General features: G+C 37.0%; 2 long non-coding RNA genes across 4 annotated transcripts; both read right to left on the bottom strand.

Moving 5' to 3' along the window:
* Window positions 1-9,163: 9,163 nt before the first annotated feature.
* Window positions 9,164-10,849, bottom strand: LOC116405662. The gene is made up of 3 exons (XR_004218756.1): window positions 10,372-10,849; window positions 10,236-10,286; window positions 9,164-9,391 (listed from the first exon to the last, which is right to left on the bottom strand). It is a non-coding gene; the product is annotated as an uncharacterized LOC116405662 (long non-coding RNA).
* A 395-nt stretch (window positions 10,850-11,244) lies between these two features.
* LOC116405659 lies at window positions 11,245-21,164 on the bottom strand. 3 transcript variants are annotated; one of them, XR_004218753.1, is made up of 4 exons: window positions 20,860-21,164; window positions 13,164-13,222; window positions 12,869-13,056; window positions 11,245-11,764 (listed from the first exon to the last, which is right to left on the bottom strand). It is a non-coding gene; the product is annotated as an uncharacterized LOC116405659 (long non-coding RNA). The 3 variants fall into 3 exon arrangements; XR_004218752.1 differs by lacking the exon at window positions 20,860-21,164 and adding an exon at window positions 16,540-16,666; XR_004218751.1 differs by lacking the exon at window positions 20,860-21,164 and having other exon boundaries at window positions 13,164-13,343.
* Window positions 21,165-24,185: the final 3,021 nt, after the last annotated feature.

Raw genomic sequence — 24,185 nt, 5'->3', positions numbered from 1 at the left:
AGGGGGACTGAACACAACTTCCTTACGAGAACAATCAATACTAGCATGATTAGTAGCTAGCCAATCCATACCTAAAATTACATCAAAGTCACGCATATCTAATACCAACAAGGTTACGTCCAGCACACGACCAGCTATCTCAATTTCACATGCTTTAATCTTTTCCTTAGACAACATAATTTCTCCAGACGGTGTAGACACTGACAAAACATAGTCTAAGGGTTCCACCTCTAAGCATGCATGCGTCACAAAAAGCGATGAAATAAATGAATGAGAAGATCCCGAGTCAAACAAGGTCAAGGCAAAATGCCCTAACACTGGTAATGTACCTGTCACTACTGTGCCGGCCTTCTCTGCCTCTGATCTATTAGTGGCAAAGATTGTACCCCGCTGTGGAGGTCTCTCTTCCTGACTGCTCGATCCAGCCCCAGTAGATCTCAAGGGACACCTATCAGCCATGTGTCCCTCTTGCTTGCACTTATAACAGACTCTCGTTCCCATCAAACAACGACCCAGATGGCGTTTCCCACACGTATTACATACTGGCCTCTCTCGAGTAGTGTCTCCTGCCCCGCCAGAACTCTGTTGGAAACTGCGAAAAGGATCGCCTGGTCTCAAGTTCCTCTGAGGAACTCCTACAGTTCTCTACTCTACTTTTCTCTTTTGACCCGACGACGATCCCTTATCAAAGCTCCTTGGTTGTATTTCATCCTTCCCAATGCTCATATCCACTGCCAGACGCAGTGCTTCAACTTGGGTAGTGGGCTTTAGTGCTCGCACAAAGCCCCTAATTTCATCTCTCAATCCCTTGACGAACCTATCAGCTCTAGCCTGCTCATTACTAACAAGCTCAGGGGCAAAACGTGACAGCATATCAAACTCCTGGTCGTACTCCTCGACTGTCATATATCCTTGCTTCAACTCCAAGAATTCCTGGCTTTTGGCGTCTCTAAGGTTAGCCGAGAAAAACTTGGTATAGAAGCAGTCCTTAAACTGATCCCAGGTAATTTGCCTCACATCTCCACCTAGCATGCGCATTGTAGTCCTCCACCAGATAATGCCTCTGTCCCTCAGTAGAAAAGCAGCACACTGAACTCTGTGCTCCTCGGGACATCTCATGTAATTAAATATGGTTTCCATAGAGGACAACCACATTTCAGCTTTAGTAGGATCCTCCAGTGACCCATCAAACGTCTGAGGGTCATACTTCCGAAAGTCCCTCAAATGTTTCGCCTCAGCAGAAAGTTGGTTCGGTAATCCTTGTGCAGGAGGGGCTGCTGATGCAGGGGGAACTACAGGTGCAGGTGGAACCGCAGGTGCCTGCTGGTTTTGAGTTATAGCTGTCATAAGTTCTGTAAACCTCTGCTCCATGTGAGCAGACAGTGCATCAAACTCAACGTGAGTCATGGGTGCAGCAGGAATTCGCTGTTCAGCTTGACCCTCAGTAGGCTGATTACGACCTGCTCCTCTACCTCGGCCTCTACGACCTCCTCTACGTACACCTTCCCTTGGCGGCATAATTCCTATTATCCACCAACAACACTCTTTAACAAAATCTTAATCATAAGCATAAGCAAGTCTTTATCGCCATGCAATCTAGTTTAATTTAGGCAAGGTCATGCAAATAAACCATACATATAAGCATCAAGCATACCTGACGAGAGACGAAGGGTCGCGTTAGCCATAGGAACACAAAAACATAGACTTACATCGTTAGTCAGTCTACAGAACCTAAAACTTAGGCTCTGATACCAACTGTAACGACCCAACTTTTCTAAGTAAGTCGAGATCGTTAATTTTTTTAACAAATAAAGACTTTGATTAATATAAAACAAAACGTAAACAAATAAAAAAAACATCTTCAAGTCAGGCCTGATTTTTAAACATTCAAGAAAACATAAAATAGTACTATTTACAACAAACGTTTGTAAACTAAATTTCAATTCATTTTAAACCTCACAAGAACCCATAAGCGGAAGCAAAAACACGTTTCCTATGGCATCACGCTTCCTTCCTGCCCCTCGCCTGTTTGCCGCCTTTATTACCTTTGCCTGAAAATTAAACATAAGAAGGGTGAGTATTTTAAATACTCAGTAAGAGACCTTCTACTGGTCTGGTCAGGGGAAAATAAATTGTTAAAGTTCTATTGGGACACCCTGTACAGTCGCAGTCTTGTGATCCCGTAGGATACACATCTCAGTCTAACGCCCCGAGGGACGTACATATCACATCTTAATGTATTTACAAATGTAAGACCTTATTACCGAACAATCTCATCCTTACCAATATCTTGTAACAAGACTTTGACAATCGACGTTAAATAGAAGTTGCCGCAGGATCTACACAAAAGACATCGTGCAAAACACTTTTGCACGCGAACTGGTCCGCGATTCGTAAATGGGACAGCGGGTATCGACGAAGGCAGAACGGTTCGGACGTTCAACAGCAGTTACGCGCGGACGGGAGTAGCCTGGCAACGTAGCCGACTTCGTGCGATGCGGCGTGACCTGCGTCGGCGAGGCTGTTCGTGACTGAGGCGTGTGACTTGCCTCGCGGACGGAGATAGAGACGGCGGAGACGGTTGCAGAACCGTGGCTTCGACAGAGATAGAACCGGCTGAGACGGTTGGGCAGCTGCGAAAGAGCAACGGCGCCGCAGATTTGGACTGGCAGCGGCGCGGTCTTGCTTCGCGGCGGGGCTGCGGACGAAAGAAGAAAATGGAAGGAAAGGATCGGCGGCTGGCTGCGGTTGGCTGCGGCGGGACGGGAAGAAGAAGATAGAGGTGGTGGTTGCGACGGAAAGAAAAACGGAAGGGAAGGGAGGCGACGGTTTGCGAACGGGAGAGAAGGGGGAAGGGATCGGCGCGCACGCAGAAGAAGAAGGGAGAAAAGAAAAGAAAAAGAAAAAGAAGAAAAGAAAAATAATAAAGAAATTTTTTGATATTAAAATAATATATATAAAATAAATAAATAATATATATATATATATATATAATATATATATATATTTACCTTTTCTTTGGGCATTACATTCTTCCCTCCTTAATAAACTCAACAGTTAGTGTTTAATTCATTAGTTACCGCTTTATATTGTTTAAAATTGCTTAGATTATAAATAAACAATAATAATTTTTTTTCTTTTCTGTGTAGGGAACAAAAATGAACAACGCCTCAACATCAAGAGTAGTCAGGCAGTGATATTAGCATATATGGCAGAGATGCACATTTGATATTAACTATAAGTAATATAGCAGAAAATATGGAAGGTCATACGCAAACAGAAAAGGGATTGCTAGAAATGATTGAAAATCTTCCGTTGGTAAGCCAACCACTTCCACTTTGTGAGATGCTACCATTAACTACTGTCAAAGGTCTTGCATTAGTTTAATTGGTATGTGTGCCCTAAAGGGATAAAAACTCTTGGCAGTTGAAAAGATTTTACAAAACCATTCATCAATTTTAATTTGAAAATTCCAAAATACCAGTACATTGACAATATTTAGAATCAAAGTTCTAAATAAAGAACTAAATATGCTTTTAAATTAAAAGATACATAGAACTGACTCTTGTTGGCGTCTTTGACCTTCCTATCTTCGAAGATGAGATTGGTTTGTGGAAAACAATTGGAATGAAAAAAAAAAATTAGAGAGAAACTATGTAACACCCCCAATATCAAGGTATTTCTCTCAAGCTAAATTTTTAAAATTTTATTAAGATTTTAAGGAATTTAGTTGTGGTGTGGATTTAGCAGGAAGTGAAGGGGGCTTTTATGAAAAAATATACTAATACTAAAGGTTAAATAATAATAATAGAATTAATGTTATTATTAATTTAAAATATCAATTCTTTATTGATTCACGTGCAACCCCATCTCTTTCTCCTTCACTCTTCCTCTTCCCCGTGCCCACGGCCGCCTGCCAACCTTAGCCTTGGACGTCAGCCGGCCACGCCGTCACCGATCCCTTCGTCTCCGTTGAAGCCGAAGCACCGTTCGTTGTGAGTTCGAACTCTCGGCATCGCGTCTCACCTCTGTTTTCCAGCCAAGCTGTGATTCATTCGCGCGTAGCTCCTTCGACGTTCGCGCCACCACATTCTGCTCCAGGTGACGAGGAGCGTCACCGATTGACCTATCATCTCACCGGCGTTGTTACTTAGTTGAAGCAGCCGTCGACCAGACCTGAGCCCGTCACGTTTGTTGGAGTGTCGTCACGCGGCTCTTCACCTTCCAGCCATGGGTTGTAAGCTGAAGTTTGTTTTTTGTTTGTTGATTAGATCTGATCTATTACACGCGTCGATTCCAGTTATTCGAAGTTGTTGCCCCCATTTTACTCTAATTTTTGGGATTTTTGTGGTAAGTTGTATTGGTGAGTGTGGTGGTTTTACATTGTAATTATCCTTGGGTTGTAGTTTTGGATAATTAGTTAAATTGTTAATTGATTCTTGAAGTTAGCGTTTGAGTTCTTTGGATTCACAAATAAATTATAGATTTGTTGGAGTTCGATTCGCCAATACTTTTATAAGCTAGAATTTACATTGAGGAAATTAAATGAAAGAAAGTATTGTGAAAGTAATTGAGTTCCATATTCTTAGTATTAGGTTTCCTTCGTTCGAGAAATTTAAGTAACATTAAAGTAAGGGGTTTCTATTACTGGACTCTTTGAAAGTTTTGAAATGTGTTGACTGTTTGGATCTCTGGACTTAGTTTGGTTTACCAAATATGTAGAAGTAGATATGATGACAAATGTATATTATGCCAGACTAGTATAGAAGTAGATACGATGGATAATGTATTTGTAAACTGAGAAAGGTGTTATGTATATATATATATTTTGACTGTCTGGTGTGTTGTTATAGTATCAACTGATTTTGTGATAGATTAAATAGATTGAACGTAAGTGTGTTAAGTTGGATTGATGATATGATTGTAACGACCCAACTTTTCTAAGTAAGTCGAGGTCGTTAATTTTTTTTACAAATAAAATACTTTGATTAATATAAAACAAAACGTAAGCTAATTTAAAAACATCTTTAAGTCAAGCCTGAATTTCAAACATTTAAGAAAACATAAAAACAATATTATTTACAATAAACGTTTGTAAGCAAACTTTCAATTCATCTTAAACCTCACAAGAACCCATAAGCGGAAGCAAACAACATATTTCCTATGACAGTCACGCTTCCTTCCTGCCCCTCGCCGGTTTGCCGCTTTTATTACCTTTGCCTGAAAATTAAACATAAGAAGGGTGAGTATTTAAATACTCAGTAAGAGACCCTCTACTGGTCCCGTCAGAGGAAATAAATTGTTAACGTTCTATTGGGACACCCTGTACAGTCGCAGTCTTGTGATCCCGTAGGATACACATCTCAGTCTAACGCCCCGATGGACGTACATATCAGTCTAGTGTTCTGCAGAAACACATATCAGTCTAATGCTCCCGAAGTGTGCACAATAAATTGGTGATCCCGTGGGACACCTACAAGGTACACATCCCAATACAATCTAACAATTTTCCCCTCATTCCATTCAATCCATCTTTCAATTACTTCAAAACACAAAGTTCTTTCTTTCAACGTCCTAACAGTCAACTTATTTTACTTCAGTCATATGTCTGTCAATAATATGCTAATACATCAGTCAATAAAACTATACAGTCAACACACCCCTCAGTTCATCAGCACACAGTCAAGCACACAGTCATACTTTAACGTAACGTACACCCAATCTAAACGAAAATCACAAGTTCACATCTGCATCTCATACAAACACAATCTACAATCTTCGTCCTGTCCAAATACACACACTTATATATATATTCCATGACAATCACGATATACATTCGACGTCAAGTCTACTTCAATTCATATGCATTCATATATATTTTCAGTCAATCCACAGTATACATTTAACACATACAATTCACAGTCATAAGTGAGTCCAGTAGAAAATCCCTTACCTCAATGTTAGGGAAGCTCCTTAATCAACTAACGTCCTCGAAACAATCCTAAGCATAACAATACAAAATTCAATTACTTTCACGATACATATGTCACTTACTTTCCTCAACGTAAGTTCCAACTCACCGATATATTGGCGAACTGAACCTTCAACAATTCACAAACGGGTTGTGAATGTAAGGGAGCCTAACGTTACTCCCAACACCTCAACGCACGAATGTCGAACTCGCAGCAAAAATCCTAAGTGTGGGTCGGTCAGCGGTCGGCCAAAGGGGGCGGCTAGGCTTCACGGATGGAGACCGTCGCGAACAGACCGCGAATCTGAACGGTTACAGTAAATCTGAACGGTTACAGCAAATCTGAACGGTTACAGTAAATCTGAACGGTTACAGCAACTAGTCGGCCGACGTTGATAGCAGGTGGAGCGGCGGTTGTGAGCGAGGAGCGTGGTCGACGGAGACAGAACCGGCGGAGACGGTTGCAGAACCGTGGCTTCGACGGAGACAGAACCGGCGATGGAGACGGCAGATCGAGACGCGCGGCGACTGACTGCTGCAAGGTTGCTTCGCGAACCGGAGATGGAGACGGCAGATCGGGCGTTCGGCTTCAGTAGGGGAGACGCGGCGGTGAGGCTAGGTTTGGACGGAGCGGAGAGGAGAAGAGAAGAAGGAGATGGCCGGCGGGAGATGGTCGGTGGCTTGCTTCGAACGGAAGGAGAAGAGGAATGGAGGTCGGCGGTTGCTGCGAACGGATGGGGGTCGGTCGCTGCGCTGGGCGGAAGAAGAAAAGAGAAAGAGAAATGGAAGAAGAGAAGTCTCGGGGTGGCGGTTGCAGGGCTGCGACGGCGGTTGCTGGGCTGCGAACGAAGAGAAGGGGAAGGGCGCACGGGGAGGAAGGAGAAGAGAGAAAAGAAAAGAAAAAGAAAAGAAAAAGAAAAAAGAAAAGTTATTTTGGTTTATATTTTTTTTATTTTTGGTTTTCTTTAGTAATTGAGACTGTTTTGGGTTTCATGATTGAACGACTTTTATGTTCTTGAACTTTCTTTATTATCGATACTTTTACACTTTCAAAATTTTATTTAAAATAGAGCCCGAATAAAAACTCTTTAATGTTGTTAAAAAATATATTTTTTTAAATTATAAAGTCTTATGGTTAAAGGACGAATCTAGTCTTAAAGTAATAACTTCAGCTTAATTCGAAAAATTAGGTCGTTACAATCTATTTTGCATAAAAGAAATTTTGGTTAAGAAAAGCTGTTTTTCTTCTACATATTTATAACTCTCTTTCTTTCATTGAGTAGGAGACGAGGTAGGAGAAAATCATAGGATTCTATTAACTTAAAAAATATTAAATTAATAGAAGTTTCAAATCAACTAACTAATTAACCATTAATCAATTAGTTAATAATTAATTAAATCATATTTAATTAATATTTCATTTAAATCTTATTGAATGAATATCTCTCCAATACCTTATAGTTTTATATTAATTTAATTAAATCAAATTTAATTAAATAATATTAAACTAAACTATTAATTAATTAATAACTAAATTAAATATTTTATATTTAACTTAAGTTAAATTTGAATCATATTCTAATATAACTTTATCTCATAACTAAATTAAATTTATATAATAAAGTTTCATTAACATATAAACTTTATATTATAATGTATCACTGTATATTATACTAATTATACTAATTTCCAAAATAAATTTGAATATTTCAAATTAGAACCAATATAAATAAATCACATTATCATTTTGTATCATCCAGTACTTTGTATTTAGTCATACTAATTGGATCAACCTAATACATAAAACAAATATAGAAAAATTAAAAAAAAAAAGCATGCACAAATAGAGACAACTAGACATTGATAGCTATCTATCTCTATCTATCTGAAACAAGCAAACATAAATTGTTATATTTCTCTATCGATAGACAAAATAGCAGTCTATTTATATCTACCTGAGATACAAACATTAAAAAAAAAAACCTTACCAATAAAATTCTTGACTTTATTCTAAATGCAACACGTTCTCAGCCCAAGAAGTCAAACAACTCTTCATTGTAAAAGTAGCTTTACTTCTTTCATCAAACCACTTTTGCAATACATCTCTAATTGAACTAAGCATGGTAGCTACAGGTAGTTCTCTAAGATCTTTAAAAACTAAATTTGATGTCATCATTCTATATATGAAACTCATTATACCTGAGATAGATTCAACCAATTTATCAAAGAACCTTGGAATCAACATGTATGATTTAACTATGTCACCTTTTAATATCTTTACTATGTGTTCTTTTGCCCTCCAAGCTTTCTGCTAACTTATATTAACTCCAAGATTTGTACATGCCTTATGCACAATTGCTTTCGGAATGAAACGATCAGTAGACATGAACCTGAACTCATCTATCAAGCAACTGTCAATTACTGTTGAAGAAGCTTGGATATGACAACTAGTATTCAATGAACGGTCATGTTCATAATTCTACTTATCCATCCAATTGAATCTGTTCACATATTAAATCAACTAGAGAATTAAAGCTGACTCGGACATCTACCAAAATTTCAGCAACTAAGTAATTCTCATAAATATTACATCCATTCCATTGACCTCCATAAAAAAACAACAATAGGAAAAGACATTATAATTTGTAAAAAAAAATTAAGTATTTAATTGGGATAGAAAGAAATAGATAGACATAGATATACATTTATTACTGAATAAAAGAATAAAATGTACAAAATGATAATACTAAACACAATGCAAGAATAAGTAAACGATCGTGCAATGAAATAATATACATTAAACGATCCTATTAACTGTGATAAACGACCATTTAACAACGGTAATTGATAATATTGATTAAAATAAATTATCGTGTTGACATGGGTACACGATCATATGATATTGGTGATCGTATTGAATAGTGTAAACAATCGTCTTGTTATCGGTACACGATCGTGTTAATATTTGTAAGTGATTCTATTGATAGTGGTAACTGATCGTGTAATTCCATGTAAATTATCGTAAAAAACTTTAAACTATCGATCTTTATAATGAAGTACATAATTCTTACATTAATACTTAAAATTTGTTGTAACGATCCAACTTTTCTAACTAAGTTGAAGTCATTAATTTGGACAAAGAGACCTTGATTGACACAAATTATAGTAAAATTCACTTGAAATCATACGATCAAAGAAAACAAACTTAAGTTCGGGCCCTATTTCAAATAACCAAAACTTTAAAAGTACTATTTACAAAACAACAGTTCGTAAACTCAGTTCCATCACAAAATTTTTAAACAACCTCATGTACAAAGGAAAAACAAGAAACATAAAGCGAAAGCATTTGAAGAACATTCCCTTATGGCAATCACGTCTCCTTCTTGTCCCTCGTCGGTCTACCTCCTTTGTTACCTTTGCCTGAAATAGTTAAACATGAAAGGATGAGTATAAACATACCCAATAAGAGACCCGCTATTGGTCCCATTAGGGGAAAAAGAAACTGTTAACTTCCTATTGGGGTACCCTGCACAGTCACAGTCTTGTGATCCCGTAGGATACACATAATCAGTCTAACACCTCAAAGGACGCATAAATCAGTCTACTGTTCTGCAGAAACACATATCAGTCTAATGCTCTCGAAGGATGCACATATCAATCTAGTGCTATCGAAGGATGCACATATCAGGTGGTGATCCCGTAGGACACCCGCAAGGTAACTACCCAATAGAAATCTAACAATTTTCCCCTCAATCCATTCTAAACATCTTAACACTCATTCATAGTACAGTCCAGCTACTTCAACATATAATCCTTTCACTTAACACCCTAATAGTCAACCTATCTCACTTGAGCCCAATGTCCGCCAGTAACATATCAATACATCAGTCAATCAAACTATATAGTTATAACACCCCTCAATTCACCAGTACACAGCCCTACTTTAGTATAACCTACACCCAATCTAAACGACAATCACAAGTTCACATCCACATTCCATACAAACACAATCTACAATTGTCGTCCTGTCTACATCCATACATATATATATATTCCCAGACAATCACAATATGCATTCAACATCAAGTCTACATCAATCCATGTATATATATATTTTTTTTCAGTCATTCACAGTATACATTCAACACCAAGTCTACATCCATATGTATATATATCGTTTTGACATCTTTACTCAATCAGAGGTAACTATACAGACAGCACAATTCAAAACTATAGGTGAGTCCAGTAGTAGAGAATCCCTTACCTTATAACCTTACTTAAGCTTCTTTTTCAAACTAAAGTGCAACGAACCGACCTAAACATAATTGAAGAGAAATCAATCACTTCCACAAACAATTTAATCCATTCAATTCACTCTATATGTAAATTCCATAACTTACCCAAATTGTGGAGAATCAAATTCTAACGGAGACGGATCGGTGCAACAAATAACCGAACAATTCAGATCTAAACATACATGGCGTGACAGAACTGGAGTGACTCGGGCTAACGGTTATGCGACGATAGGAAAAAATTTGCTTGACGTTCGGTGTAGGTGGAAGACGGTGGTGAAGTTGATTGGAGAAGGAAAAGAGAAGGAAGAAAAGAGAGATTATGCATACACTGTGAGAAGCACACAAAAAAATTGAAAATAAATTGAAAAGAAGAGAGAGATAAGTCTGAGGGAGAAATATTCATTTCCTTTTCAAAGTGAATTGCAAAGAAATTTTCTCAAATTGAAAAGAAAGGAGAAATATACAAAGTCAGCCACCGCTTCTTCTCCCTTCAGTTTGCAGTTTTCGTCTCCCTCTCTTCTATTATTAAAATAAATAAATAAAATATCACAACCCGACTTAACACAAACTATTTACTCCAACTTTTTAAACTACAAATTTAATTTCTCAACTTTTAAACTATTTTAAACTTACAAATCTACTTTATTCATTTCTTCAGATTTATATCTAACAAATAAAAAAAAATCAAAATTTATAGACACTTAAAACATAAAATTGAAAGACCTATTAAACAATTGAAAGGTTTAAGAGGTAACTAGACAAACTTTAAAAGTTCTAAGGGAAAGAATCTTTTGTTTAACTATTACAGTAATTAATTTTGAAAATATGTTATTTTAAAAAAACTACAAGTGTTTGACAACTCTTTGAAAGCTATTGAAATACTCTCAAATTGTATTTTAAGCAATTTTAATAAAAGAAAGTCTACATAAAAAAATTACCCTTTTTAAAGGAACATTTTTTCTCTAATCACTCCAATGGAACTCAAACACGTACTTCAAGTTAATTCTGGTATCCAAGAATCAGTCTCATCCAACATAAACAAGAACATTCAACTTGATAGAACTTCATTACCTCATTTTTACAATTCCCAAAGTTACTAAATGAAGGACCATTCCTAAAACATACTTACATCCAACTTTCTCCATGAATAAACTTATCGTCTTTTATGTACTGATGAATATAGAGATGGAGCGATCAGAGTTTGTTTATGTACCAAATTAGAGTGAGTTGAGAAAAGAGTGGATTTACACAAGGACGAAATGGCTGGCTGCTGCTTGTTCAAAACTGAAAGTTAGGGTGACCTTGTTTCTCATAGGGACTCAGCAAATTGAGGGGCCTCCAGGTCAACTTCTGGTCTCATTATACATGCCATTAGCCATTCAACGTTGAAAGTCCATATCCCTTTTTGTACGGCCACCAAGGCTTCCTCCACGTCTTCCTCACAAGCCACAAAGATCGTCTTCCATACGTTGTTTACTTTATCTAGCTCATGAATCACCTAAATTTTCAAGCATAATGAATTTGCCAAATGAGAGAAAAAATTATGTATATACTACAAGGAAATTGCAAGAATTCACCCTATCAAAAAATATTAAACAAATTCTTGTTCTAGTCCCTAAAATTTTCCATCTTTTCCCAACTTTCAAAATGATTCCTATGAGATATATTCCAATCACATATAGCAGAAATGACCGATGAGTATTGGATAAATGAATATTAGTTGATAAAATAATTTACAAAATACTAAAATCGTTAGTTGGCTACGTTTTGGAAGCTCGATGATTAAAATGGATGTTTTGAAAGTTCTAAGGCTAAAATGGAATTTAAATCAACATAATAGTAAGTTCAAGATCAAAGACAAGCTAAACAATAAAATGTTGCAAGCAGAAAACAATCTAATCATAATTAGAAACATGAATGTATGTATTTGTAAACCAAATCACAAAAAATAACTCCAAATTTCGATCTAGAGACAATTAAAAACTTGAACAAATTTGATAATTAAAGAAACACGGAGATGGCCATATGACCCCTTGTGCATAGACTTTTTACATTACATGCTCAATTCCTAGGATCAAAACAAACATAAATATTAAAGACTTAAGAAGCACATACACTCTAGTTTGGCTAGTGTATCAATAAACAATATGTATGGAACACTCGGAGAACACGTGTTGAACACTAGTTAGTACAGTAGATGTGTTAGACAACAAGTATTCCAATGCAATAAAGGTCAAGATTGGTCACACACACATATTAAACTCTTGGCTTTGAATAAGTTTTGAGTGAAGGACAAGCTTATTTTTAAGCATATAAATACATAAACTTATTGACTTTGAATTTCTATATAAATATGATACATACTTTTTAAATTATATATATTAAAACTGTGTTCTAGCACTATCCTATATTTTTTAGAAAAAAATGACACGTCACCATGTCTATGATTTATTGACCCATGTCTAGAATTCGTATACGTGCTTGTTTGTTGAGAACTTCACGTCTTCATTAGATGGGAGGATAGCCATATTATAGTGGTTGTATATGTAATATAGAGAACCAAACCTAGTACTCGAGATTTGTACAATAACAGAGAACTTACATTTCCACCGGTTGACTTGACTATCAGGGATAGAGTTTTAGGTGGTGGTTGAGCGTGAGCTGATATGCAAACATCATACCCTTCAAATAAAGCTCAAGAACATGCTTTTGCCCTGAGAACTGCAGCTTTTAGGCTGGCTCGATACTTCGATATGTAGTCATCATCATTTAGTATGTAAGGCAACTCGTCTGCAGATCAATAAGGAATTAATCAATCACAAAAATTAGGTAGGATGAAAAACATAAGTGGAAGAAAATACATTACGCTTTGATACTAGCAAGCCATTCGAACTTACCAACAAATCTGCCTTCCCGTTAGGTTTCCTTTAACCAACTGGAGGAGAAAATCCAAGCTCTGAGTAATTTGCAATTAACTTGCAATTTTAGTAACAAGATATAGTAAAAATTATGAGCAAGAGCACACTGACACACTTGAAGCCACATGGTAATGCATATGCTCGATAATCATTGAGAACATTAACAGGAGAAAATAAAGTTAAGAACAGTAGCTTGAAGAACAAAAAACATTCTACAACATAAAATCTTCAAAAACACATTGCTTAAAATCAAGTTTACTAATATAAAAGGTAAGATATTACGTTCCACTCTCCACACTACTACTGAAGTTCAACATTTCACATGAAAGAAATGAAATACTACTCTCAAATATAACTGAAAAAAGCATAAATGGGTAAAGAAAAAGCATAGAGAAATGCAAAAGAATCCTTGGCTTTGATATATTGAAAGGTAAAGAATATCAACCATAGATGCCCGGGAGAAGAACTCCTACAAATACACACTTAACGCAGATTATCATTCGCTAACATGAGACCTTCTAGAGGAATTCTGTTAGGATACTTCCAAACAAGAACAAGATCTTAATTTATTATAATGAACTATAAGAAAATACAAGATAAAACCAAGTATAAGGCACTTGGAACCTCCCTCTTGAGTACTCTCACCCAAGCCCTAGATCACTCCCCAGAATTCTCCCCTCACTTACCCTCCCTCCATTTATAATAAGATGTAACCACACTTACATAATAACTACTAGTAACTTTCTAAATATCTAATTACCCTTATACCCCTAACCTTATAATAATCTAAGTATCTAACATTACCCGATCCTTCAAAACACCTTGTCCTCAAGGTGTGCTTACAAACATGATCAAGGCCCCTTTCTCTTTTTTTCTCTTTTTAATTGCAAACAATCCCCAGCATTCTGCTCTTCAATGTTGAAAAAGAAATCCTCCCCTTCGGCTTTGAAAAACTCTTGATTCCAATAAGGTCCATTGACTTCAGCCCACAAAGCAGCCCAATGTACTTGAATTTTCCTTTTCCAAAACACATTGTCTTAGTTAACCCTTTGCATATCACCAACAAGTGTTTAATTTTCAAACTCTTCATCTCTAGTGGGCTCGGCCATAATCAAAGTGTTGCGTCAAGACCAAAATCATATTGCCGCCGGTTTCATTCCTAGGACCCACCTACATACACGTTTTTCTTCCCTCCTATTTTTGGAACTCTCCACCCACTTCATCTACAAAATGATGTGCCCCCAATGTTTTATTTAGAATAAGTTGAAGCTCATTTAGAGTAAGTTGAAGCCCACTTGAAATAGTAAAACCCAAGATTGTTACTTTTGTCCTAATCCTCTTTCCTACCAATTTCTACCACGTCATTGTCACCATCATGTGTGCAGCAACTTCTTCCTCGTCACGTGATTCACCCCTATTCCAGACCACCTTCTCGAGCCTCTGTAGACCGGTAACTGTCGGCTTCTTCTTTCTCCATTGCAACCAGCCATTTTGTGTTTCTTTGAGCAACAAATTTTTCTCCACTCGCGTCTTCATTTCGAGCCTCACAGGTAATCCTCGTCGACCTTCCTCTATAGTTTCTTCTTGGTCACTCTTTGCCATCCTCTTCACCTTCGTTGTATAACCGTTGCAATCGCGTTTTCCTCGATTCTTCTATGGATTTAGCAACTTCTTGGAATCCATCGATTTATGGACCTGAAGATTCCAATCCGTTCTAAATAAACACAATCCAGATCAGTGCCACTGAACACAGGCATTTCAACCTTCTTGAATTTGCTATGATCGTTCGAGTTTTCATCCCTTTTAAAGTTGTTTGTTTTACCTTCTACCTTGATTTCCTTCAATGTCTTACCTCCACCTTCGATGATACTCTCAATCGTTGGTCCTTTGCTCGACGATCCTTCCATTCTTCCGGAGATTTTCGAATTATCCTTCTGCTATTCCTTCGATGCATTTAGCAACCGTTCTTGTTTTTCCAACTAGATGACCAGTCTTTCGATGCTTTCTGGCAAGGATAACAAGTTTTATTCAATTGCCAGCAACTTGTGTAACTCCACTTGTATCCCCGAGATTTCCTTATCAGAGGTCTCCAACTTCTCTTCGATCCGTTTTTGTGCTGCTCTATCGTTCTCCCAAGTTAAAACGCTCTGATACCAATTTGTTAAGATACTGTAAATATACGGCAAGTGTATCTTACTTTATTGAATTACCTCAACGAATTACAGTATAGAGAATAAAAAATCACTCACATCTACTTCCTAAAGGCACACTCCAGTGAGGATCACAACAAAGAACAAGAAAAACTAAGAACAAACCGCAACCATGAAAATGACCAAAACAAACAATAAAAAGAACTTGACTTGGACCCTCTACTTCTCCCGAGCACGAAAGACGGCAGCCTCTACTTCTTTGGAATATTTTGTCCCCTTTCTCCCTCCTCTTTCCTCCCTTTTATTTTGCTTTACTAACAAACTAATGGGAAAGATCTCCTCCGATATTTTCTCCTCCTATAATCTCTCCTATATTCTCGTGTGGGTCAATATTACCCTTTTTAATTCTTCTACTGTATTTAAATAATATTGGAGACATATACTTCCTAACAAGAACAAGATCTGAATTTATTATAATGTAACTATAAGAAAATACAAGATAAAACCAAGTATAAAGCACTTGGAACCCTCCCTCTTGAGTACTCTCACCCAAGCCTTATATCACTCCCCAAAATTCTCCCAACTTACCCTCCCTCCATTTATAATAACATGTAACCACCCTAGTTACCACACTTACATAATAACTACTAGTAACCACACTTACACAATAACTACTAGTAACTTCCTAAATATCTAATTACCCTTATACCCCAACCCTATACTAATCTAGGTATCTAACAAATTCCATAACATAATGTATTAGGGGAAGAAGGAAATCGAGGATAAAAACACTAGCTAGCCAACAAATATCTTTCATTAGTGAGCTTGAGCCATTTTACACGTAAAATGGGAAAAGTAAGCCTGAAACCCAAATTAGCCTAATGGTTGTCTTAACAACCACTACCCACCATCACGATAGAAACAACTGAGAAGGAAGAGCATGATACAATCCAACTCAAACATAAGAATTGATTTTGATGTTTAATTAAAAGTAAACAGGCAGTAGAATAAGAAACTATGCCCTTTTAGATCTAGAAGGTTCACAACAATTTCCAGCCTAAGCACAACTACGAGGCAATGGAAGAATAACGACAAAGGCCTTGTGTGCATGGAATCGCTAACTTTTGTGCAAATGAGATGATTATCGGTATTCAAAGGCCAAAAGGATACATAGAAGAGTGTTCGTCTAAGGTTGCAAGACTAACCCTGAAAAGAGAGCAATACAAAAATTTAGAGTTTTCCGCAAATTTCCTGTAATGACATGAGTGCTTGTACTCCCATCAGCAGTGAGAGAACCACCAAGCTCCTCAATCATCTGAATCAGAAAACAACTGCACATTAGAGCAGTCACGGAATAAATAGAACTTTTTATTGTTAGAATCTTAGAATATTTATGAAAAGTTTATGGGAATATTTTTCTTAATTCCTAAATATTTTCCTTTTTTATTCCTCTGTATATTCTATTTATTCTCCCTTGTACCTATTGTATTTTTCATCAAAAAATAATAAGAAGAAAAATATAGTGGTTTTTCTCCTGGTACACAGGTTTCCACATAAAGTTCTGTGTTTATTTGTCTCCCTTTCAATATGGTATCTGAGCAGGTGGTCCAAGAAGGTCTTGTGTTCAAGCCTCGCATTGTCGTTTCCTCCCCAATTAAAATCCGTTTCCAGTTGTTGGGCCTTTCAAATATTTCAAGCCCACAAGTGAGGAGAGTGTTGGTGATATATAATTGAATTTTCTTTCTTTTTTTAAAAAAGGATACGAGTCTCACTATTATTAATATAAAGAAAGAGACAAAGCTCAATGTACATGAGGATTATACAAAGAGCAAAAGGGGAGAGGGAAGATCAACAGGCGCATCCGGGCATCTCAAACTAGGTTGACACCCCCTTAGTGCCCTCAAAACATCCAAAAAGCGACAACACAAAGATCAAAACAAAAAGCCACAAAAACAAAGACAAACAAAATGATAAAAAGAATCTTTCCAAAGCAAAATCATAATCCAAGGCAGCATGCTGAGAACAAAGAAGAATAAGCCTTGATTGGTTGAGCAAAAACTGTTTGAAGCAGAGGGTTGATCCGAAAGTTCTGATCATCACAATATCCTACGTCGAAGATCTTCTTTTGCATTACATTTTCTAAAATTTCCAATCCACTCTGTTAAAGGCCTTTTCAAGGTCTAATTTAATGATCCATCTTTTCTTTTTTCGGATACTATAGACCTCCACAGTTTCTTTTGCTATTAAAATAGGATCCAATATTTGGCACTCTTCCAGAAAGCCACATTGTAATGGAGAAGTATGTTAGGATTCTAACAATAAAACACAAAATATCCTAACCAAATGGCTAAACAGAGGCAGCACTCTGTAATTCTTTATTTATGTAAAAGCCAAAACACATTCAACTGTAGTAGATATGAAAAATAAAGGATGAACAACATAGAAAACTTACCCAGCTCCTTTATACGGGGCTGGATACCCTCAGGCTACAACAACCTTTACTCTCCTTGAAATAACCAAAAAAGACCTAGCCTCCCCTACCCCAACATTACATATTTATACCTCTCTCTCTCATCCCTCCTGGCGGGCCCCACCTGCACGATCCTCTCCCATTATTCTCTCATCATTGGTTGCTAAGGAATTTCCCTTTCTACCGTTCCTTTTATAGGTATAGATAATAGGAGGTCTTACAAAGTAATACTGGCCTGACTTTCTTTAATCTTTCTGCGAGAACCTTTCCAAACAACTTATAAATTAATGTTGAAACAACTTATAAGCCACACTGTAATGACATTCCTTCTCTTGACCGAACTTCAATAATCGACAACTTATATTTATCCACATAATCAGCAAAACTCTTAATCTGCCACTAGCTTCAAACAAAGACCCAGCCAATTCCTTTTAAACTCCATAGTGCCTTTATAATACAACTGGCAATCTCTTCTCTTTTGGTCTCCGGAATCAATGCTCTATCTGGATTAGCTTTCTTCAAAAGATTTTTAATAGCCAATTGTTTCGAATGGCCCATGAATCCTCTAGTGTTCCATGATATAATCTCCATCTTTGCTACCTCTGCCTTATATCAATTCAATTTCACATGCTGCCAAGAAAGGAACCAACTCTTGAGGGGGAAGGATACTTGCTGACCTGCACAAAATTTCTTTTTATGGGGAGGAAAACAATTTAATAAAATCTGGACCGAGAGAGTCAATGTCCTCTTGTTTCTCTGTCTCTGATTGAATTATTTCTTCCTCAACTGGTTCAAATTCTGCACTACTTAAACTGGTGACTGATTCAACTTCCATGAATTCATCTTCTAGGTTCTCAACTTTTTTGAGACAAGAAGTATCTTGCACAAAATTAAAGAATGAACCAAAAAGTTTGGAGGAGGATTGAGAAAATTTATTACTTAAGGAGGAAGGCAGTACTGACCTTTTGCCAACTGAATTTGGAATTTGTATCTTCACACAACTTTCCTCTAATAAATCAGAATTAGCCAAGCTCATCCAAATGTTGCGAAAAGAAGTTCTCCCTTTGGTATAGGTCTTGAGGTGCTCATAAATTTTTTGGCATGTATTGGAATAGCTTTCATTGCAGAGGATATTTTAGTCTTGGGAGAGGCTGGTAATTTTGGTTGAGAACTGAAAACAGGAGATGGCCAGCAAGTGAAGTTCCTTGATGGAGGAGAGGACTCTGATTCTTCCTCCAATTCGTCAGAATACCAAAAGCCATTGGTATTCTGATTAATAAAATTCTTGGGGCCTACCATCTGTGTGTCAGATTTTAAAATGTCTGCAGATACATTAAGTTTGAAAAAATCTGGTTGGGGAGGGCTAGGTGAGCTATTTTTTGAGATAATAAAATACCGGCTGGCTGCCTTTTCTACTTTCAAGGTCTGTTTTTCTCTCTTTTCTGTTGAAGTCTTTTCCCCTTCTAAGTACGTGGAGATGCCAGCTATACCCAAATTTGAATTTTGCCTTCTGAAAATTATTTTTTCCGGCGAGGATTCAAGGTCTGAAACTCTTTCCGGTCGAACAAGGTTTTCTTCTTCATCATCCAACTTCCTAAGTGCTTCGAAAGGATTTCTTGAGATGGATGGGGCATTCTGTTTGAGAAAATTCAGGTATCTGGGAGACCATCACTTTGGAGCCCTTCATCTAAAATCACTGAATTTATTCTACATAAATCAATAGGATTGGAAAAATCACTTTGAAATAGATCAGATTGGATTATTACAGGAGCTTCTAAGGGTTCAAAATCCCCAAAATTAAGGGAAAATTTTCCTCAGTTCTCACTCTTTAATTCTATAGTTGCTGGTAAAAATCCGCAAAGATTTTTCCAAACTTTAATTCTTGCTTCAGAGAACTTGATCAGATTGAGTGTTTCTAAGATTATACTTTCTAGTCCACCAAAGTAGCTTAAGCTTAAGGCTATAATTGAATTTTCTTTCAACCACCAGCTTAAACTTTTTGGTGAATCGGTGGTTTAATATTTATATTAATATTTTATAAAAAAGTATACAGCTAATGCCATATAAAATAAATAAAGAAATACTATAAAATCTACATCCATAAAATATGCATGTGAACACATATCAGAAGATGGATATTCGTAAGTTAGAAAGACCGATAACAAAATGTCATAATTAAACAACATCATTAATATTATGGGTAGTTTCAAGCTTCATTTGTCTATTCTAGGTAGGGATATTGAATAACTCTTAAAAATAATATAAAGATTGAATCCCTAAACTTCATGTGCTTGCTAGTATACAACCTAAAAGTTCAACAGTTAAAGAAACTGATTAATCATTTTTGGCAGGATGTCAGATTCGCCTTTCGAAATCCTACATGAGTAGAGCCAGCCAAATAAGCCAAGCCTCTTAAGGAATATGGAGAAGTTCAATGACTGGGTATGTATATGATAAGCCTTAACCTCAATTTTATTTGTCAATAATGGAGGGAAGGAATCAAAAGCTTCTCTAGCTCTCCCAATTATTCTAAGAAACCTAATACAAGGTATGTCAAAACATACCCTCCCCAAACAATCATAATAGCATTTATATGAAAGCATAAAAGACTCATGGCCCCCTTAACTAGCAACATTCAGACCAACAAATACAGCTTCCCATCCTCCTCTCCTGAATCCTTTCTTGTGCCTACGGGTGTACACCTTCACTACCATGGGCCTATCAATATTTAGAGATCGTAGAGGCTGTATGAGCCAAGGAGCTGGAAGAGTAGGATTAGGGAAGTGTGGAGTTTTCCGCTCTTTGTTTGGCCAAAAGTGTTTGTGGACTCCCGACAAGAAAATTTCAATTTTATGCCTTATTGACTTCGTATGTCCTAGGCCCTAAGAGTTCAAAACTTTCTAGATTTCACAACTTCTTGGACCACTCCTTGTGCCAAACACCCCTTTAAAGAATACTAAGCCAAGGATATAAAACTTCAATACCATCAATAGAAAATCTCATAAAAGAAACATGAATGATGAATATTTTAGAAGACTATAAATTGGTACCGTACCTTCATGAGCTGAGTTTTCTTAGTTTCGTCTGCAATGTTCATCAGCATAATTTTAAATGATTTTCCTAATGTGTTCTCTTCAGAATTGAGGTCCTCTGATGCCACATTTACACTTCCAAATTCTTGACAGAAATTTTGTGTACACTGATTGGTTGGATTTTTAGGATAAATACTTGATAAAATCTCATGCTTTGAATTGGCTAAAGAGCATCCTGGAGAGCAGGTATCGTATACATCACTTTTAGGATCAAGATTTTTGTTAGAGTGGGAATGGAAATGGTCCAGATTGACTCCTTTTACTTTCTTTGACTTCAGGGAAGAAAGTGATGCTTCCCAAACTCTCTTTGCGCTATGTTTAGAGCAAGAACAATGTGTCTCATCCAAATTACCAAGAGTATTGGATAATTTTGCAATACTAGCTGTCGTGTTGTTCTCTATTTCTGCAAAAGAAACCAGACCGTTGCTGTCATGCACTGCATCCTGGTTTAAATAAACCGTTATGAGATAATTAAGCAACATATGGAGAATAATTTAAATTGTACTATCTTGTGGAACAAAACCTGAATTACACATACCCTGAATTTCATTTTCTTCTCCAAGGGGCACTAAAGTTACAAACTCGTCATGTTGAAAATTCAAATTTTGAATGGTATGCTGATCAGTTGCATTTGAAACGTTGCAACCTCGATTGGCAACACTGATTCTTGCAGCATACGGGGCTTCAGGCTTTAATAGAGAAAGTAACTTTGGAAAGTTAGTCGAACACATTGAAATTCCCTGAATGTGCGAAATCCATGGATTTTATTACACATCCCAAAGGTGAACGACTTTGAGGCATCTTGGTTATAATCAATTGGTTCTCGAAGTACGCCACCTTCATCCCCACTACAAAACTATGTTCTGTCGAGCTGATAGCACACTTGTTCTTTAAGAACGTCTTGAAGTTATGGAGAGTTCCATCAAGCATTGTGAGTGACAGGGATGGTAGATTCATTGGTACTCTCTGGACCGAACTATTCGCCTTCTTGGGGACACGCCTAAATATATCCTTAAGCTGCCATCCTCAGACGAATGGCCAAACTGAAGGATTCAATTGTATGCTTAAGGAATATCTACGACATTTTGTTGATTCTGGACAAAAGAATTGGGCCTAGTTGATGGATGTGGCTCAATTTTGTTTTAATGCACAAACTAGTCTATCCACAAGAACGAGTCCTTTCGAAATCTTGAGTGGAAGACAACCTATACTGCCTCATATTGTTGATCATCCTTATGCCGGAAAAAATCCTCAAGCTCATAACTTTACGAAAAAGTGGGAGAAGACTACGAACATCGCTCGAGCATACTAAGAGAAAGTCTCGAAGCGTATGATAAGAAGCATCATCCTCTCAAGTTTTGAGCGGAAGACCAACTCTTCATAGAGTTTAAAGCAAAGCAAATTTGATTTAGAGGACATCAACATCAGCATCTCACCAGAAAATACGAAGGGCCTGTTGAAGTTCTGAAGAAAATTGGAAATGCATCCTATAGGGTATCGTTGCCTGCATGGATAAAAAATCATCTAGTAGCTCATGTGAGCAACTTGAAACCTTACCATCAAGATCCAGATGACCAGTAGTGCAACAATGGTGTATGGTCATCTAGTGACCTAAAGCAGAAAGACGATAAAGAAATGGAAGAAATCCTTCCTAAGAGAGTGAGGAAGGGTATACCCATGAAGAAGATACATGAATTCCTACTGAAGTGAAAGAACCTCCATGTGGAAGAAACACGTTAGGAATGTGCTGAAGACCTTGGAGCGTGAAAGAAGAAGATCGAGGAATTCTAGCTTCGCCAGTCGACAGGGACGTCAATTGTTTAAGTGGGGGAGAATGTAACAAGCATGCTTGTCCAAGGCGCTGTTTACTTATGGCCGCATGCCCAAACACCCCCAATTTACATTGTTTTTATGTTTTGTATTTAGTTTTACTTTTTGCTTTCCTTTTTATGTCATAAACCTTGGGTGTGACTTGGCTTTTTCTTATGCAAGCCTACCAGAACTAAAAAAGTCTAAAATGTACTATAGATGGGACATAGTAGTTGAATTCCTGCCCAAGCCTTGTTGCACTCTTCGCAATCAAAGTTTTTCTTTGCAATTGACAGTCTTCAATGCTTGCTTTAACGATATTTTCATTGAATTTCTTTCTCCTCACGTTTTATAAAACATTTTCTTAAGAACGTGAAGAGAGGCTACATCGTATCATGTGTTTGTCCGTGGTTTCTGGATTTTGATCAGCTAACTTGTTGTCTACGTAAAACAAGTGCAACATAATCGCTCCTCTCGTGTTTGAAAGCTCGCGATTGTGACACAAGAAATGCACTAGCCAAGAATGCACACGAGGAGGGCTACACGAAATGCCAAGCACGCAACCATGTGAGGTTCACAATGTGCTTGTGTGTGAGGTTAGCACGCGGGCATGCCCAACACGCGTGAAAAGCCTCTTGTGAGATTCACACACAGTAGCCAGCGCCCAACCAAGGCCCTACTACCCACCCATTCGTGCCAGGCAGTGTCATATTGCGTGTTGAGCTATTTTTGGTAATTTTTTGTGTTTTTTAAGTATACTTTTGATATTTTATTGGCAAAAGATAATTAATTGTACTATTTTACCATTATTTCAGGACATGAGAAGATCATACAAATTTATAAACCAAGGATTTGAGCTTGTATCTATGAGTGGAAAATGTTTTATTTAAAGTGATTTCAAGCATGTTCTTAAGTCATGATTTATGACGGATTTATGATAAAATGTTTAAGTTATGTTATGAAAAGTCTTTCAAGGGTGTTATTGTTTAAAGGTATTTATTCAAGCATATTGTTTACTCTTCAAAATGCATAATATTCAAAATGTTTTCCCACTTTCTAGGTAGAGATCGTGTCCTCTAAGCCTAACTTGCTACTACCTGTCTACTAAAGGATTTCATTTTGTTATCATATGTGTCCTGTTATTTTGTACTAATGATAAATTAGTCTTTTGTGCTATCAGACTTAGGCTTTTGGGAAGGTTTAATAAGGTTTTGTTCTAGATAAATAAGATTACGTTTTTTCTATGTAAAACTTGTCTAAGGTTGTTAAATGAAAAAGGTTTAGCCCAATTGGTTTTAGTAAAATTTATGTGTTATGTTTCCGCTGTTGTTTAGAGTTTAAAGGTTCAGGCTAAGGGTTAAATGGTGTCGTTCTTGACGTGGGTGCTATCGATTGGCTTCACGCCATATCTCGAGCCACGCAAGTAGGTTCTCGTGGTGGGTGTGATAGCCTAAGTTGGCTTTATTAACGGTTAAAATGT

Source organism: Cucumis sativus, unplaced genomic scaffold, assembly GCF_000004075.3.
Source record: "Cucumis sativus cultivar 9930 unplaced genomic scaffold, Cucumber_9930_V3 scaffold137, whole genome shotgun sequence".
Classification (NCBI taxonomy): domain Eukaryota; kingdom Viridiplantae; phylum Streptophyta; class Magnoliopsida; order Cucurbitales; family Cucurbitaceae; genus Cucumis; species Cucumis sativus.
Note: the sequence above shows the minus strand (reverse complement) of the source record. Positions and strands in the feature narration are given on the sequence as shown.